The sequence below is a fragment of the Ruditapes philippinarum genome, unplaced genomic scaffold (assembly GCF_026571515.1).
Source record: "Ruditapes philippinarum isolate M1 unplaced genomic scaffold, ASM2657151v2 ctg10563_1_1_1_1, whole genome shotgun sequence".
NCBI classification, from domain to species: domain Eukaryota; kingdom Metazoa; phylum Mollusca; class Bivalvia; order Venerida; family Veneridae; genus Ruditapes; species Ruditapes philippinarum.
Genome location: NW_026865248.1, coordinates 3,116 through 11,858, shown reverse-complemented (window position 1 = coordinate 11,858; position 8,743 = coordinate 3,116). Strand labels below are relative to the sequence as shown.

The following is an 8,743-nucleotide window of genomic DNA, read 5'->3' as shown; positions in this document are numbered from 1 at the left end:
AATGTTGTTTATCAACTTACAAAGTTTCTTGTTCATATCTCATATAGTGTCAGAGTTGTGTCCCGGACAAAGTAAAATGTATAAAATGAACAAAGGGCAATAATTACGTTTTATATGAGCTGAAATGAGCATCTATATTACGATTTTCAGCTCAACGTCGGACAAATACCAGAGTATTCCGACGGACACGCCTATACCCGCGGACACCCGGTCAGGCCCCCTAACCATCCCACCATATGGGGTTCTGCGTAATTGAGTCTGGGCATCCCAGGAGCAAGCCTGAAATGGCGAGATATGAGCTGAAATGACAATCTATAGTACGAGTTTTTGGCTCAACGTCAGCGATATACCAGGCTATGCCCGACGGACACACCTATAACCGCGGACACACAGTCAGACCCCCTTACCATCTCAACATATGGTAGTCTGCGTAATTGAGTGTTGGCCTCACAGGGGCCAGCCGAAATTGGCAAGATATGAGCTGAAATGACCCTTCCCTTTTGGGTACCTCTACGTGGTGAGGAGGAGTAACATGTGTCCGTTATGGGAGTGCAAATTTGTGCGCCTGTATGACGGACATATGGCCAACACCCTGACTGCCTGTTTGTCGTGGGCAGCGTCCCGTAACCTAGAAAAGAGGGTCCTGGTAGTTGAAGGATACCAAGGGATCTCCAGTTCTCCTAACACACTGCTTTGACTTCTGATTTAGGGTAGACGGGTGACCAAGTGAGCCCGGCTTTTTGGTCAATCGGCTGGTCATGCCTTGCCCTTGGTTCAATGCACATAACATCTTAATTTAAATTTATAATTTCTACTAAAACTGTAATGATGGGTGCCGTTATGTTAAAAAAATCTTTTATATATGCATTATAAATACAGTATTACATATCCAAGAAGGCGGTGGCTAATGGGCTAATTGTGTATATTGTAAATATTTGCAATTTATACGAGTATATCTCTCTGGTATCCTTGTTGTGCGGAGAGTCCGAGGTAGCTTGGAAACCCGAGAGACGAATTTTCATATTTTTATTATGGATACTCAAACAAAAAAAAAAACGAAAATCGCCAGAAGACTCAAGTTGTAACATTTCAGTTGATGGAAGTTTTCCCCGTTTTCTTGTAATCAAATCAAACAGCTCAAAATTACTTACTGAACTAAGCCCCTTCATTATAGAAAAACAACTTTCAGCTTTAATTGGTACGCCTAAAAATTGATGCAACTGCCACATCACACTAGTCTCTAAACTCCAGCAAAGGCGTTATCAAATGTTCTGACCTTGCGGGAATGATGGAGACAGATATTGCTGAAGTGCTAAAATCACAGCAGGTGTCATATGTCAAGCTCATTTTTTCTACAAGAGATGGTAAGAAAGTGCCAACGAATAGTCTTATTGTAACATTCTCCACACCAATTCTTCCATCATCGATTCGAGTAGGTTACCTTAACGTTCGCATTGCTGTTTACATTACAAGCCCAATGCAATGTTACAAATGCTTCAAATTTGGTCACCATGAATCAAATTCCGTAAGGCAGACTATTTGCCGCAGATGCATATCAAACCATGACAATAATGAAACTTTGTAACGTTCCTGTTAAATGTGCAAACTATGGAGGAGATCATTATGCCACTTCCCGGTCATGCCCCTTGTGCTTAAAGGAAAAAGAAATTCTTCGTCAGAAGTATACGCTAAATATTTCGTTTCAAGATGCACGAAAGCTTGTTGAATCACGAGGACCAAAACAACTGTCGTATTTAGCTGCAGTTACAAAGTATTTTAAGATGGTTGACTCTGCAGTGCAGGTCAACTTATGTCATTGCCTCCCCCCACTTAAGTTACCATTACCTAAAAAATATACAGCTTCACAAAGTAAACAGTCTACCTCTGTGCAGACTCAGTCACCATCAAAGTCTTCTCCAAAGAAGCAAACTGCAAACACACAAATAGCATCGTCTGAGAAAGTTTATCAAAAACAACCGTCTTAAGAGCGATTTGTTATCACAGATCGGTTGAGAAAAGCAATGCGGAACCCGATCAACACAGAAAATCGGTTCGACCTACTTCACGACACCGAATTGATGGAGAATTTAAACCTCTCCCCTCCTCTAACTCCGAATGCCAGAAGTCCAATAAATTTTCCTATTTAATATAAATATTTTTTAAAATGGATTAGAGAAGTCATTATATCCTACAATGGAACTGCCGTGGTCTAAAATCAAATTGTAATGATCTACTTCTACTTTTATCAAAATTCTCTCCAAATGTGTTATGTCTTCAGGAGACTATGTTATCTCCTAAAGATAATATCTCTATAAAAGATTATACACTTTATAACTATATATGCACTAGTAACACCATAACATCAGGTGGTACAAGCATTACTATTGCAAATTGCGATCCTCAAAAAGAACTAAACCTTAACACAAGATTACAAGCTATAGCTGTGCAGGTGACCTTACATCGACCTCTAACAATTTGTTCTCTATACCTTCCTCCAAATATTACGGTAACAAGTGATGAACTTGAGAGTATTGTTCGACAATTACCACCACCTTTCCTTCTCTTAGGCAACTTTAATGCTCATAATCCTATGTGGGGCAGTATATCTACAAATAAAAAGGGTAATAAAACTGAGAAATTGATAGATAACTTTCAGCTTTGTTTATTAAATAACCGGTCACCTACATATTAACATCCAGCTACAGGTACATTCTCTTGCATCGACCTTTCGACAGTCCATTCTTCTATATACTTGGACTTCGATTGGAAAGTTTTAAATGACCAGTACGGTAGTGATCATTATCCATTGTTACTTACATCAAATGACTGTATACCAGAGGAAAGACGTCATTTTTTAATAAAAAAATTTAATAAAGCAGATTGGGAAACATTACTATGCTCTGTTCTATTGATAAAAAATGAATTTAATTTTACTTCTGCTGATATAGCTGAAACGTTCTCTTCAACATTACATACGATTGCTTGCAAAGTTATTTCATTAACAAAAAATAATAAAATTATCAAAATTAAAAAACCATTGAAAAACGATGAATGTAAAAAGGCCGTTCGTATACGAAAAGCTTCACTTAAAAAAATTGAACATCGCCCTACAACAGAAAACCTTAAAAATTACAGAATATTTAGAGCCAAAGCTAGAAGATCAATTCGTCAATCTAAACGCCAATCAAGGCAATCATATGTTTCAAATATTAATTCAAATACTCCTATTAAAAATCTGGGATGCACTTAAAAAATTAAGTGGTAAGTATAAAAATAGTCCAAATGTTCATTTAAAAACTTATGATGGCCAATATGCCAAAACAAAAACGGATATTGCAGAAACTTTGGCTAAAACCTTTTAAAAATCTCGTTTTCAAAAAATTATTCAAATGAATTTCAACAACATAAATGTAAAGCTTAGAAAGAGCATATTAATTTTACTTCAACAAACGATGAAGACTATAATTCCCTTTTCTCTATGGATGCCTTAATTTATTCGATCAAAACCGCAAAAGACAGTGCTGAAGGCACGGACGAAATTTACTACCAGTTTCTTAAACATTTACCACCCCAATCTCTTGACTTGCTTCTTGAAATTTTTACAAAATTTAGGTATCTGGTAAAGTTCCCAACTCTTGGAAAAATGCGTTGGTTATTCCTATCCCTAAACTTGGAACCGATACGACCGACCCTACAAATTATCGTCCAATTTCACTAACAAGTTGCCTCTGCAAAACATTCGGGAGAATGATAAATAATCGCTTAGTTTGGTATCTAGAATCTAATCTTTTAGGAATTATATTTGATAAAAAAAACTCTCTTTTATACCACATATTAAACATTTGAGAACTAAATGTCTAAAAGCTTTGAATTTACTTAGGTTTTATCAAGTACAAAATTGGGATCAAATTCTTCCACATTACTGAAATTTTACAGAAGTGTTATCCGATCAAAATTAGATTATGGTTCTCTTGTATATGGGTCTGCAAGAAAATCATATTTTTAAATGCTAGATACCATACATCACCAAGGTTTACGATTAGGTTTAGGTGATTTTCGCACCTCACCTGAAGAAAGTGTATATGCGGAAGCTGGGGAACCGTCACTTAATCTACGTCGAAAAAATCTATTATTTTCAATATGCAACTAACATTTCATCTTAAAGCAAAAATCCAGCTAAAATATTCTTTTCCATCCAAGTTATACTGAAAAATATGTTAACAAACCAAAGGAAATTAAACCATTAGGCCTTCGTTTAAAAGATGATTTAGACAAACTGAAAATTAATCCAGACAATATACTTCAAAATGACGAGATACTTTGTCGTAGCCAAGAGTTACTAAGTCGTCGCCACGAGTAACTAAGTCATGGCCACTAGATAGTTAGGTCGTGGGAACGAGATATTATGTCGTGGCCACGAGTTACTAAGTCCTAGTCATGAGATAATTAAGTCGTGGGAACGAGATAATATGTAGTGGCCACAAGTTACTAAATCGTGGGCACGAGATAGTTATGTCGTGGGAACGAGATATATAACCAATCAGATTACACTATTTATAGGAATTTTCCTAATTTACTAGACATGTGCTATAGTACAAGACGCCCCTTCTTCACCTGCCTGTAAAAGTGTCATTTATAAAAGTTATCAAAGTTTATTAGGTGTAAGATACTGATCAGGTGCAATGATCCTTCTAGGTTATATAAACCATGGCTTCTACTTCATAATTCATCAGCCAAGGCTTTTACATGAAGTGTCATAGTTACCTTGACCCTTGAGCTTAAACATCCTTATAAGCTATCTAATTTCCATGGGCAATGTCCCTGCCAAATAAAATAAAACAGAACTCATTCCCTCTCAAGTAATCGTATAAAAATAGTTAACAGGCCGTGGTAAGTACAAACTGACCAGTTCTATCAATAAAAAAGAAATATTGTCCCTACAAAGGGCTATAACTTAGTCAAAATTTATGTCTGATTAATGGGCATTGGAAAGTGATTTTCTAATATGATCCTAAAGACATATATCAAGTTATTAGTGAAAATCTTTAGTATTTCTAAAAAGATTAATGTTACATATAAAACTATAAACAGAATTTTTTAAACTTTAAGAAAATTATATCTATATATAATGTAATCTTATTGGTTTTTTATCTCGTGTGCATGGCTTATCTATCTCGTTACAACAACTTAGTAACTCGTGGTCACGACATACTATCTCGTTCCCACGACTTAATTATCTCGTGACCACGACTGAGTAAGTCGTGGCCACGACATAGTATCTCCTTCCCACGACTTAACTATCTCGTGGCCACGACTAAATAACTCTTGGACACGACAAAGTATCTCGTGCGCACGAGATAGATAAAAACACATACATATCACCTTTGTGCCACCGTGGATTATCGATCAAGCTGATCCAGTCTAATTCAATTTAGTCTAATGTCACACTTGCTGAGTCCTTTCTTTAAGTCAAAATGAAAATCAGGTGAATTAAACTTGATATGAATTTGTAACCGTCAACTGGCTTGATTGAATTATCATAGAAGTGTCATACAAGTAAATTACAATAAACATGTCAGCAGCCTGGCTAATTGATTATTTCGATATTTCTGCATTTCAATAATTCAGCAAACTGTTATTTACATACTGTTAAAGAAATCCGTGTATAAAATAGGGCGAGTGTGCACCTCTTGTGAAGAGCATTAAACATGACTGATAAGAATTCAAAACGGTCGCCATAATCCAAGATGGCAGCCAAATGTTCAAATTTTCAGAATATAATAGGCTTTTTCAGTTGTTGTCACAACACGTACAGCAATTTATTTTACTATATTACACATTTATTAAACTGGTCAAGAAATTTAATAATTCTATGAATAGTGTTTCAAAAGAAGCAAATGCAAAAATGCAACAAAACAGAATCATTATTTGTTAATTGTTTCATATCTTTTCATCTCTCATAGCGTACTAAAACGTATTTGCCTTAATGACACAATTTGGCTTCCGTATGTTCAATATCTGTATCCCAAATTAATATGTAGCCCAATATTGAAACCTATACTTGGCATAATATGAGTATATATATAGTATGCAACGAGATCGATGTGAAGGACAAATTTCAGACAGAGCAATGCGATATGTTCGTTATGAGACGTGTACCCTTGCGGCAAAATTGAAATTTGAGTTATACAGCGAACACATGTTTCTCAGGAGGTGCATGTCTGAGTAGTGTATTTTGTTTTTCAAAAAGCTACATTTTCCAGGTAAGAAACTGAGAGGCGCCTATACAACTTAAATTAAATAGCTTCCTTTTTTGCCTGGTCGAACACACATTTCAATGACTTCCTGTGCGTGACGTTTCTAGAACGTCCTGTAACGAACGCGTTAATGTCAAATATCACATTTATCACCCTGTTAAATACCAATTAGAACTTAGATGTGTGAGTGAAAATGCTTGCAAAAGTAGCAGTGGTTCTCAGGATATGAGAAATAAAATATACAAAGACTTTTTTAAATTGATATATTTTTATTTCATGTATCATATACATATTCAACAATTTTCCCAAGCTGTTATGCAGTCTTCCTCCTCGTTGTATAGGTTGGTTGCGTACGCGGAGAAACAACCGTACATACGCCTACATTGTCCACCATTGTACGAGTAGTATAAACCCTCTGTGCGTCCGCCCATACATTCTATTTGCTGTGGTGTCGTTACCTCACATTCTGTAAAATTATTTTCAGATAAAAATGACTTTATAGACCTAAAGAAAATTGGCATCTCTGACTTTAAAGAATATCATAATATAAAGTTCTAGTTATGCTGATTATTACTCATCATACTTCATAAGTGTTGTTCCTTACCACGTTTAAACAAAGTTATGCACCAGTCAATTGTAACAACGGCCCTCTCAACCCCGAATCCCTGAAGAATAACTTAAACAATTTTTTTTTTGAATTTCAGACTTCCGATTAATGTATTGACTAGACCGGACTGTCAGATTGTAAACCTCTTATATATTTTCGTGTTTTTTGGCTCAAAAAAGAAGGAAGGTGAAAAAAATCCTCGGATCATTCGCCCCTCCCCTACTCCAATGCCTTTACAACTTTATAAAATCATGTACAATTGACTTGTACTTAAACGATTTTAAAGTTATAGATAAATATTTAATGTAGATCACTTCCAGCATGAAAAAGAAAATAATATAAAAACACTGATATAAGTTTTCGACACGCAGTTATTACTTCACAAAAATATATTTAAAAATGACACTGTAAACAATACAGCGTGTTTCAACACTAATTTTAATTCTTTGACAAACAATCCATGTTTTAAACAATACAAGCCTATTTAAAGGTCATGCACAGAAGGTGCATTATATGTCTTTCATATGTGTTCCAATGAACATTTTGATTTCGGTAAATTATTTGTTGCTAGCTTCGTAAATCAATCTTTGTTATACAGTCAGTCCATGCTTATCATCTTTGCAGTGCCTTTCGAGGTTGAAAACTGCATAAAGTTAAAACAAAATGCTCTTACATGAACAATATACTTCAACAGATGTAAAATATTTCAAAATTGAAAATAAATTGTCAAAAAAAAATATCAATTACCATCAGCACAGACAGAACACAGTAGAAGGGAGACTATGAAGCTGGTGATGAAAATCTTGACCATTTTGTAACAAATCTATACCTGTATAATAAAAAAGAACGTGGATATTTAGAAGTCGTGTTAATTCCGTATGTAAGTGTATGTTGAACAAAACGAATTTCACTAATGATTAAATGTTTAAAAGTGCCTATAGCAAGCGAGATAAGTTCGACACGCACCTTGCTGAAAGCATCAAAGTGGGCGACATGCTATAAATGGTTTGTTAACTTTGTACTTATAATAAATTTCCGTTAAATAACTTTAATTTTTCAATTTACAAATAATCAAAAAATAAGTAAAAGGTTGATTCAATCAGAGTGACTTAATGTTAAAGATAATTGTATCATATTTAAACAAAGCATTCCAAATTCATTCGAAAAGGTCAATCAACATTTTGGAGGAGTAATCATCTGCCTTCAACTTATCTTTGAAGTGTGCTTTGTTTAATACAATTATCTTTAGTCTGCTTAGGCTAAAAAAAGCAAACAAATTTTCATAAAATGGAAATAGTCAACTTACTTTGCCGTGCAGTCCTTCCTTTTAGATGATTTATTTAAAATGAAACCGGTCTATTTATTACTTGTACCAGCATCCATTAATTAAATAATGATTTAACATTAATGAACATCTGGTAATAAAGTAATGGCATAATGAACTAATTTGGTGATTTGTCTTTTTTCATATTATCGTAGTATGATTTTATTAATAACAGATTACAAAAACAACATTAAGACTTGCCTTAAAGCATATGAATTAATTTATTATGTATTTTCCAATGATAGGTGTAACACGTTTTGTTTTTCATTCCTCTAAATTTTTACCTCCTGAAAAATTTATCTGTTGGCGTGTTAATTGGCGATAACATATGTTTCATTGATTGATGTATAAGGCTTTTTATATGTTATGACTTTAAGTAGAATATGTCACTGGTAAAAAATAAACAAACTGTCTACAGCAAATTAAATTCATTATAATACATTGTTGATTCCAGATGTTTTATCAAAGTAAATATTGTTTTTCCAATATTAAATGTTATATCACACCGTTTGTTTCGGCTTTATTCATCTCGAGCTCACATAGATGTTTGCCCAT

The 8,743-nt window shown here is 34.5% G+C and overlaps 1 long non-coding RNA gene across 1 annotated transcript; it reads right to left on the bottom strand.

Annotated features, from left to right (window-relative positions):
* Positions 1–6,530: 6,530 nt before the first annotated feature.
* LOC132728337 (uncharacterized) lies at positions 6,531–8,277 on the bottom strand. The gene is made up of 3 exons (XR_009625468.1): positions 8,171–8,277; positions 7,612–7,693; positions 6,531–6,723 (listed from the first exon to the last, which is right to left on the bottom strand). It is a non-coding gene; the product is annotated as an uncharacterized LOC132728337 (long non-coding RNA).
* Positions 8,278–8,743: the final 466 nt, after the last annotated feature.